Below are 11,656 nucleotides of genomic sequence, written 5' to 3'. Positions count from 1 at the left end.
CTGGTTATTCTCATTACCCAGTTCCCACTGCCTTTCTCCTCCCGTCTGCTAACTCCAGAATCTAAGCTGGTTATTCTCATTACCGCTTTGCGGTAAATGAAAGCATACTTAAAACAGCAAGACCTTTATTTTATTTGTAATGTCCAAGGAGAAGATCGAAGAGGAGCAGTCTGGGTCTGAAAAGGGCCCTCTGCAGTGTTCCCTAAGACCCATCATCTTCCCATTCCCCACACAAATGAGAGACCACATGATGTGAAGCAGGACAGCATCTTGTGCTATCACAGCTTTACTCAAATGAGAGAGAGGAGGGATAACAGTGAAGAAAGGAAAGAGACAATGGACCAAGAAACGGGCCAAATAAAATGTTCTTTGGGGGAGCTTAACCCAGAGGCCACACCGGGAAGCATCTCCTTATATCCACTCACCCAACGTGAGGTGGGGTGACTATTCCCACTCGTAAGGGGTTTACTAGCAGGAAACAATTCTGATGGGCATATTAAAGACTCAAAATTGAAGCTGTTTTTATCCAATATTTGATTATTAAAGTGTTTCATCATACTGAAAAGTTGGAAAGTAATGTGCTGAAAACTCAAATCCCCACCACGTGAGTTCTACAGTGGACGTGCGCTCTATGTGGGTTATCACTTATCTTCCTTTTCATTATAAGCCATTAATCAATTCTGTTTTTAATGCATTTCCAAATATGTTGCATATTCCTGTATATGCCACCCCTAAACACTTCAGAATATGTATCATTAACTACAATTAACTATTTTATGCTTATTTAAATAAAATTTACATTGTGTGAAATTAACAAAACTTAAATGTACCTTCATCAAAAGTTAGCAGATGCACACACTTGTGTAACCAAAGCTCAAGTTTCAGAGCACTGCTGTCACTTGAGAAAGTAGCCATGGAACCCTCCCAGTCAATGCTCACCCCATTTGCCCACTCTTCTGACTGTTTCAAGAAAGACTTGTTTTGCCTGTCTTAGCACTTTCAATGAAGGGAACCGGACAACGTATATGCTTCTGTGCCTGGTTTCTTTTGCTCAGCAGATGGATTTTGTGTACCTGTACTCAGCCTTTGTTGTTTCTGAGGAGTCCTCCATTGTAGACACACTCTACAGTGTGTTCAGCCATTCTCCGGTTGATTGACACCTGGGCCATTTTCCGGTTTTAGCTATTTTGAATGAAGCTGCTTTAAACATTCATGTACAAGTCATTTTGTGAATGTATGCTTCATTTCCTGTGAGGAAATGTCTGGGTGTAGAACTGCTGGGTCATAATGTAAGTGTATGTTTATTTTTCTAACAAAATGCTAGTCATTTTTCCAAAGTGGTTATACAACTTATACTCTCACCAAAAATATATGAGAGTTCTGGTGGTTTCATAGCCTTGCAGTCATTTGGTGTTGTGAATCTTTTTAATTTAAGCAATTCTGATGGCCACATAATGCTATCTCATTGTGATTTCAATTTATATTTCCCTATTGAATAATGATGTTTCATTTCTTGTTATAGCTTGCTATTTATATGTCTTGTGAACACAGAGAAGATGTATGTCTGTTATTTTATTTTATATAAGATAAAACAAAGACTTGTATGTAAGTTTTGACTTGTAGGAATTATTTACATATTTTGGATATAAGTTTCTGTCATTCATGTATATAAATACTAGGTAGCTGTTATTCAAAGACAAATAAAATGTATTCTAGTCCCTAAATCAAATAAGTTTGAAATATAAACTGAGTGAACTTGACTAATGATTCATATCCTTTTCCTTGAACATATTTTGGGAAACATTTTCTACCCTAATGCAGAGGGCTTATCATGGAGTCATGAAATTGTAAGCTGGGATAGTCTATGAGTTTCCTAGGCTGCTGTAACAAAATACCACAAGGTGAGTGGCTTCAACAACAGGAATGTGTTGTCTCACTGTTCCAGAGGCTGGAAGTCCAAGAGCAAAGTGTTGACAGGGCTGTGCTTCCTCTGGAGGTGCTAGGGAAGGATCAGTTCCATGCCACTCCCGTAGCTCCTGGTGATTTGCTAGTAACCTCTGGTGTTCCTTGACTTATAGACATGTCACCCCAATCTTTGTCTTCACATTCATATGCATTATTCATGTGTGGGTCTCTGTGTCAAAATCTTTCCTTTTGATAAGAACTCAGTCATATTGATTAGGGCCCACACTAATGGCTACATATTAACTAATGACATCTGCAAACAACCTATGTCCAAATAAGGTCACCTGCATAGCCTAGGTCCTCAGTGTTAAGACATCAATATCTTTTTGGGGGAGACAATGCAACCCATAACAGCAAGGCTCTTCAACGTGGATTTTTGAAGATTTCTTGGCTCATGTTTGACCCCTCTGGGATGTCACTGCCAATATTTCTATGAGCCTCTGCTCCATTGCCCGTGATGATGAAGGCACAGCTGCCCGACACCTGTTGCACCATGGGAAAGCTGACAGGACGAAGATCCTGTGTCCCAGTGAATGAGCATTTGCCTTGATACCCTGCTGTGTTCCATGCCTCTACCTCTACTAGAGGCAGAAGACTGGGTTTTGGGGGGGTCCTCCTATAGGGATGTCATTGAAGATAGGAGCGCTTCCAAACCTAAGTAAAGTAAAGCTTTCATTTTAGGTGAGAACAGCTAATACATTACTTCTTTGGCTGTCTGTGTATTTTAGATAATCAAACTGGGCTTATTTTTAATACATAACAGGAATTTTCTAACATGAGTGTTAATAAGTTACTTTTATAACTCCCTTGTCAGCAGCAGCTTCATTTATTGGCACAGACCACTTACAGTAATGCATGGGTTTAAGAAACGCTAGGAAAAGTGATGCATTGTTTTGATACTTAACAATGTTATTTGAGTCATTTGTCCTGGTGTCTATAAGTAATATGGTAAACAATCAGGATCCAGTGCTCAGCTTTAGCAACACGGCCAAACTGCCATAAGGCCATATGTACCTATATAACCATGAGGAGATTAATCTGAAACCACAGGGGTTATTTTCTTCAACAAAACAAGAGCAAATAACATTTGCTCTCCACAGCAGAACGGTGTCATTAAATAGTGTCGTCATGAGGCTAAGCTTAATGCACTGTCATTGGACAAGATTAAGGAATGAGCACCAACAGTCCATGATCTACTCCACATTTGAGTAAAGTCATAAAAAAGAATAAAATATGTAGGAGAAAGCATGGGGAATAGGTAATAGACCAGGAAACATAAGGAAATAAGGGTACTTTTGGAAAACAATTATTCTTATGGCTTAACGTTTGGTAAAGGCTTCTATATATCATTATTTCATCCTAAATCCAGTGTGTCATCAATGCCATTCTTTATGACACAAATCGGTCTCTATATGAAGATGTATCTTCATCCAAAAGATTCTTCCAGGTGGACTTCAGCCATCAGAGGTGGCTGCATTTCCAGCAGACTCTTAATAACTCCTTTTAACAAGAGACTAGAGTCTTTTCTCTGATGAAATATGTATATATTAAAACAGAGTTCTTGCATGTATTTCCCCACCATTTTGCATGTCAGGTTTTAATTTTATGATATAGCCCCCCAAAAGACAAAAACCCCAAAACAAAGAAACAATAATGAAATAATATCTACAAAAAGAATGAAAAATAAAAGGCACATATGATCATTTAAAAAAAAATTTAGCCCACTATTAATTTTTCTAAATATAATTTACGTTCAATCACTAACAATCTGAGCATTTGTTGGATCATCTGGTTGGCAAGTGCTGCTGGATGAACAGCTGAAAGCGGGCAAAAGGCTCTTCCAGAGCAGCTCCTCTGGGTTCTGAGGGATGTGGAGCACCTCCTGTCACTCAACAGAGCTTGCCTTGTGAATACGTAGGAGGAATGTCAGGGAGAAGGTGCAGCTAGCAACAGAAGACTGAGAGCCCTGGTACAATGTGATCCGTGTGAATGATTTCTGAAAAGGTCCCTCAACGCACTAGAAGTCCAAGTGAGCTCTCCTTAGGGGCGATCAGCCTACAGAGGGTGTTCTTTATGTAAGGCAAGGCCACTTCTCACAACCCAGATGAATTCAGCTCTGGTGGGGCGTGGATGACTCACCCTTTCTCCTGCCTCCTCCACTTTTCCAGCTCAGGAGGAAACTGCCTGAAGACCGCACAAAGCCTTGCCTGTGAAAAGGCATTGCATGTCTGCCTCTCTCCTTCTCCCCACCCGCTCTGGGACTGAGAGAAATACCATATACAAGGAATTGTTTTCACACCAGAATGAAATTCTCTTCTAAAGAACAAGTAGAAATGTAGAAATATTTTCCAGTTGAAGATATAAATGGAAAAATACCAAAGATGTCCTCCCCAGTGAAGGCAATATCACTAGCCATCTACTCATTCCTAGTATTTCCTAGATTTCTCACTGGGAATTTTTAAAGCCATAGAATGTGCCCTGTTTGTGGTTAAGATTTAAAGAACAATCAGTTCAGCATTTAAAAATGAATATCTAACTTTGTCTTCATATTGGATCATTTGAGATGTTACTTTAAAATACATTAATTCCTAGCATCCACTCCAGAAATTTGGGTTAGTTCCCTCTGGGTTGGAGGATGGTGTGTTTTTTAAATCTTCCCATCTAATTCACTATGGAGTGAAATTTGAGAACCACTAATCTTTTATTTATTTATTTATTTATATTTTATTTTTCTGAGAGGGAGTCTAAATTTGAGAACCACTAATCTTTTATTTATTTATTTATTTATTTTTGTTTTATTTTATTTTTTTTTCTGAGAGGGAGTCTAAATTTGAGAACCACTAATCTTTTTTTTATTTATTTATTTATTTTTATTTTATTTATTTTATTTTTCTGAGAGGGAGTCTAAATTTGAGAACCACTAATCTTTTATTTATTTATTTATTTATTTTTGTTTTATTTTATTTTATTTTTTTTTTCTGAGAGGGAGTCTCGCTCTGCTGCCCAGGCTGGAGTGCAGTGGGGCTATCCGGACTTACTGCAAGCTCCGCCTCCTGGGTTCCCGCCATTCTCCTGCCTCAGCCTCCTGAGGAGCCTCACCCACCACCATGCCTGGCTAATTTTTTGTATTTTTAGTAGAGACGGGGTTTCACCATGTTAGCCAGGATGGTCTCCATCTCCTGACCTCGTGATCCGCCCGCCTCAACCTCCCAAAGTGCTGGGATTACAGGTGTGAGCCACCACGCCCGGTCCCAACACTAATCTATTACATCCAAATTCTAATTTTTCTAATTATAGAAAAACAATCTCATTAATTATTAACCAGAACTCTGCAATCTTTTCTTTTGAAAATCACAAAGAAAACATGTACTGACTCACTCTACAAGACCGGCATTATGCTAATACCCAACTCAGATGAAGGCATTGTAAGAAAACTGCAGACAAAATGACTTTTATGAATACTGTTGCAAAAACCCGCAATAAAATATTAACAAACCAAATTCAACAACATATAAAAATAATTATATACCACTACCCAAGCAAGATTTGGTATACAAAGGCATATAAAAATGACAACATTTTAAAAAAATAATGTAATTTACCATATTAATAAGCTAAAGAAGAAAAACCATGTAATCATTTCAAAAATAATTTGAGAAAATCAAACACCTATTTATAATTAAAAACTGTCAGAAAATGAATAAAAGGGAACTTGAAGAACTACAAAAACCTATATTTAATGTCATACTTAATGATGAGAGACTACACAGTTTCTCACTAAAATCAGAAATAAGGACAAAATATCTTGTCTCAGCACTAGTGCCTGCAAATATACAAAAGTTAATTGCTTTCCTATATATCAGAAATGACCAATTTGAATTTGTCGAGACCATCCTGGCTAACACGGTGAAACCCCGTCTCTACTAAAAAAAATACAAAACACTAGCTATAGTCCCAGCTACTCCGGCGGTTGAGGCAGGAGAATGGCGTGAAACCGGGAGGCAGAGCTTGCAGTGAGCTGAGATCCAGCCACTGCACTCCAGCCTGGGCGACAGAGCGAGACTCCGTCTCAAAAAAAAAAAAAAAAAAAAAAAATTTTGGTGCCATTTGCAGTATCACCAAAAAACGAAATACTTGAGTATAAATATAACAAAATACATGCAAGAACAGTACTCATGAAACTATAATTCACTAATAAAATAAATCAAAGAATATCCAAAACAGAGGATATCCTGTGTTCATGGATTGGAATTTTCAATATGGTTAAGATGTCACTGTTTTCCAAATTGAAATATAGTGTCTATGAAATCCCAATCAAAATTCAGCAAGCTATTTTCCAGATATCAGCAAACTGATAGGCAAGGACCTAGAATAATCCACACATACTGAAGAAGAGCAATTTAGGGGATTTCACTACCCTATTTAAAGACATTATAATGCCACTGCAACCAAGAGAGTGAGGTATTGCTGAAGAAATAGACACCTAGTCCAGCAAAAATCCACATAAATACATTGGTGATTTTTGACAAAAGTACAAAGACATTTCAATTGAGAAAGTCTAGGGTTTTTTTTATTTTATTTCAGTGAATGATTCTGGTACATTTCAATGTTCATATGAATAAAAAGTTGAACCTAGACACAAAACTTAAACTTTAAACACAAATTAACTCAACGTGGATCATAGAACTAATGTAAAATGTAAGACTATAAAACTAGAAGAAAACACAGGAGAAAATATATGAAAGGGTTGGGTTATGAGATTCATATCAAAATCAATACACATTAAATAAAAAATTAATAAGCTAGTTTTTTCTTTTTCTTTTTTTTTTTTTTTTAATTTGAGACAGGGTCTCACCCTATCCCCCAGGCTGGAGTGCAGTGGCAGGATCACAGCTCTCTGCAAACTCAACCTCCCAGGCTCAAGCAATTCTGCCTCAGCCTCCCAAGTAGCTGGGACTACAGGCTTGCACCACAACACTTGGCTAATTTCTGTGTGTTTTGTAGAGATGGGGTTTTCTCATGCTACCAAGGCTGGTCTTGAACTTGTGGGCTTAAGCAATCCACCTGCCTCAGCCTCCCAAAGTTCTGGGACTTATAGATGTGACCCACTGTGCCTGGTGAGCTGCATACCATTAAAATTAAAAACTTTTGTTTAGATAAAGACACTGTTTGGATAATGAAAACGCAAGAAAAAAACAAATTAAAGGCTTGGAGAAAATATTTGCAAAACACATTTGACAAAGGTGATGCTTTTAAGATATATAAAAAAATTCAAAATAAAACAGTAATAACTTAAAAACTCAGATCAAAAACTCAATTAAAAGGATTTGAATGAGCACCTCACAAAGAAGGTATACAGATGGCAAGCATAAGAAATTATGTCTAAAATTATTTGTCATTAGGGAAATACAAATTAAAACAGTAATAAAAGACACATCTATTAGCATGGTTAAAATTAAAAAACAACACCAATTGCTGATAAAGATGAAGAACAACAGGAATTCTCCTTCATAGTGGATGAGAATACAAAAAGGTACATTTATTTTGGAAGAGAGTTCGGCAGCTTTTTACAAAGCTAAACATAGTCTTACCATACAATCCAGCAATCGATCACACGCCTAGGTATTTACCAACTGATTTGAAAACTTCTTATGCTCATACAGCACCATGCACATGAATGTTTATAGCAGCTTTATAATTGCTCCAAACTGGAAGCAACCAAGATATTCTTAAGCAAATGAATAAACAAACTCTGGCACACCCTCACTATAAACTACTATTTAGCAATAAACAAAAATGCTATCAAGGCACACAAAGATATGGGTGAATCTCATCTGCATTTTGCCAAATGAAAGCAGCTAGTTTATGATTGTATATATAAATGATTCCATTTCCAAGGCATTCTGAAAAAGGAAAAACTATAGAGGTGATAAAAGGATTAGCAATTGCCAAGGGTTACTGGGAGGATTAATATGTGAAGCCCAGGGAATTTTATAGAACAGTGAAAATATTCACTGTATGAATCTGTAATGGGATACATGGCATTAGGCATATGTCAAAATTTATAGAACTTTATAGTGTAAAGATTCAACATTAATGTATACAACTTAGGAAAAATGAGGATGCTGGGGCCATCCAAGAGTGGAATGTATCACGTGACAAAAACAGTTTAACTGTGTTATAAATATATGAAAACTGTATTATAAATATATGAAAAAATTCACTGAAGGGGTTTAAAAACAAGCAAAGTACTTGAATAGACATTTCCACAAACAAGACAGTCAAATGGCTAATAAGCACATGAAAAGATGCTCAGCATTCCTAATCATTAGGGAAATGCAAATCAAAACTCCTATGAGATTCTACTTCACAATCACTACAATGTCTACCATCCACAACCACAGCAAAAACCCAGGAAATAACGAGTGCTGGCCAAGATATGGAGTAGCCTCATGCACTGATAGTGAGAATCTAAAATGGTGCAACCCCTGTGAAATGTGTATGGCAGTTTCTAAAAATAAATAAAAATAGAATTACCATAGGATCCAGCAATTCCACTTCTGGATATACACCCCAAAGAACTGAAAGCAGGGCCTCGATGATATGTTGCACACCCATGTTTATAGCAGCAATATTCACAATAACTAAAACACAGAAACAACCCAAGTGTCCACTGAGGGATGAATAGATAAGCAGAATGTGCTATCCACATGCAATGAAATATTATTCAGCCTTAAAAAGGAAGTAAATTCTGACACACGCTACAAAACCAATGAAACATGAGGACATAATGCTAAATGAAATAAGCCAATCAAAATAAGCCAGTACAAAATGACAAGTACTACATAATTCCACTGGTTTGTGGTACTTAGAAATTCAAAATCATAGAGACAGAAAGGAGAATGGCAGTTGCCAGGAGCTGCGGGGAGTGGGTCATGTTTAATGGGTTATGGTAATGTTAGTGTTCAATGGGTTCAAAATTTCAGTTTCACATGAAGAAAAGTGTTCTGGATGCGGATGATGCTGATGGTTGTACAGTCTTATACATGTATTAATAACAATGAACTCTACACTTAAAAATGGTTCATATGTAAATTTTATGTCATGTATATTTTACCACAATGAAAAATATGGAAAAAAAGTGTTACTGAGAAACACATTTTAAGTATAAGAATGCAGAATAATTAAAAATGAAAAAATATAAAGACATACTGTATAGATAATTATCAAAGAAATATAAAATAAAAACAGATTTACTAATACCAGGAAAAAGATTTTAAGCAAAGAAACATGAATAGGAATAAAAAAGTGTATTCCACAGTGATAAAGAGGTTAATCCAATAGGAAGTTATCACAATCCCAAATCTGTGAAAATCTATACATAGTTTCAAAGAAATTTATGCATAGTTTCTTAAAAATCTAGGAAAAAAGTAAATAAAAGATAAAATCCAAGAAAGAAAATGATAATAAAACACAAAAAAGTCAATGGAATAGGATATATACATAAAATAGAGTAAATAAAGCTAAAATTGGCTCTTTGAAAGGATTAATTCAACTAAGTCACAGGCGATATACATCAAGAAAAAAGAGAAAAGAAATTACAAAATTCCAGAATGAATAAGGATACATCATTAGAGATCCCAAATAAATAGGATTATATCTTTCCTGAATAGTAAGAATGCTTGGAATATGCAGTTCTAGGCTTCATTCACTTCTTTAGTAATTTTAGGACATCTGGCCTTTCTTTCTTGGCTGCAAGGTAGCTGCCACAGCTTCAGGCTTCACTTCCTCAAGGAGCTGTGATCAGAAGCATTAAACGGAATTGGGATTTTCTCTTCACCTACTCTATATTGTCAAAGAAAATTATTTCCTAGAATTAAACTAATAGACATCATTCATATGCCATTGGTTGGAACTAGGGTTACAGGTCTTCTATTGCAGGGACTCCAAAACCTAAACTATGGCATAAAAGTTCCCCACTTCTATTTTGAAATTTTTTGATAATCAACAAAGAAGAGGTGTGATATCTTTTGGGGAAGCTGACAGGATTCTCTGCCACATTTAGCATTTTCTCAGATGCATGAGTAAATAAATTCTCTCTTTTGCAAAAGCTAATACTGAATGACATTTGCAACTAGCATGGTGCAGGCTAATACAAACTGGACCCTACTTATCCGTTAATATCTATCCTTGGGAATCAAAATAATGAATGTTCTAGCTACAAACAACTCAGTCATTAAAAATATTCATCTTTCACTGCCAACCACTGCTATATGTGCTGCTACACATTTTTACAGATAATAAAACTATGTTTATTTTACAATGTTTTATAATGCAAAGGTAAATATTTTACTCTGCAATACAGATACACAAAGTAGATGGGTATATTCTATAAGTAAAATAGTAAGTAAAATGCAATTTTATTCAAGGAGAAGTTCTAGTCGACAATCATGGATCAGATATTGGTTCATGGCTTTGCTGTGTGAGAAACATACTGGCCACCAGGTGCTCTCAGTCCGTAAGATACACAAACTAATTCCAACCTACTGAGGTAGGTGCTTTGTTGGAAATAAGTTTAGGGAGGTAAGAGAGAACAGACAGTGATACAAGAAAAATTAAAATATTTTCCTGAAAGAGAAGCATTTTGTAAATACGTCCATCCTGATGGTTGATCACACATTTTTTTCTTGCTATAGACTTTGCCTAAATAGAAATAGTTGCTGATCGATGTTGTGGAGTTCGTCCATCGATTGCACCGACTGTTTATGATGAAAGTCTGATGTGAATTGTTTATTAACAACTGGGTGGTGCATAAAATGTGAATGCTATGATTGAATCAAATGTATTTGGATCCCCTACGTATCACAGAGTTTGTTTCCTAAACAAGTCTGGTTAAATCAAACATCAAAGATTTTTTTGAAAAACTAGAACTTAGGAAAACAAATTCAGTCCAGCTGACATTAAACTCTGCTCCTGTCAAACCAAACAGGATTTTAATGTCTCTTGCCTGTTAAGTATTAGTGAGGAATCTGTCTAAACAGTAAAAAATACAATCCCACAGTCATTAAATCAAAGTAATTAGAACGCCAGTGATGGGTGAAAGTGGAATCATATGTTCTTCCTCGCTGGGAGTTATCCACTGGCTGGGGTATTTGGAAATCCGTGACTTCAGGTGGAGAGCTGAAGCTAAATATTATGATGTGCTTTGTGTGTGTGTTACGCAGGTTATTCTGAGCTACATGTTTTGTCTCTGTCATGTAGGAGATAAATTATATAGTGAAACTAGATGTTTAAAAACCATGTGCTACTCTTTGATAGCAACCCATAGGAGTTAGCTATGTATGCGTCAGTTGTTCCCAAATGTGTAATATTTGCCTGATATATCGTTGATGTAAAATTCTTGGGATTCTGGTCTATTTGACTCAACAAACTCCCAAAACAAAGTGGAAGTTCTATTAAATATGCTGTGGATTAAAAATCACCTCCACCAAAGGGCAGAGTAAGATACCAGCAGAAACAACAGTCACCAATGCTTCATGAATAAAAGCCACACTCAACCTCGAGTTAAGTGGCTGAATGGCAAGTGGCTTTCTCTGTTAAGCAGATTCTAATACTACAAAACATTTTTTTCACATCTGTTTTTAATCCTGAAATGTAACATACATTGCAGAGTATACAGTAAAAATAAATG

This window comes from Piliocolobus tephrosceles, chromosome 15 (genome assembly GCF_002776525.5).
Source record: "Piliocolobus tephrosceles isolate RC106 chromosome 15, ASM277652v3, whole genome shotgun sequence".
Taxonomy (NCBI): domain Eukaryota; kingdom Metazoa; phylum Chordata; class Mammalia; order Primates; family Cercopithecidae; genus Piliocolobus; species Piliocolobus tephrosceles.
This window is presented reverse-complemented; position numbering follows the sequence as displayed.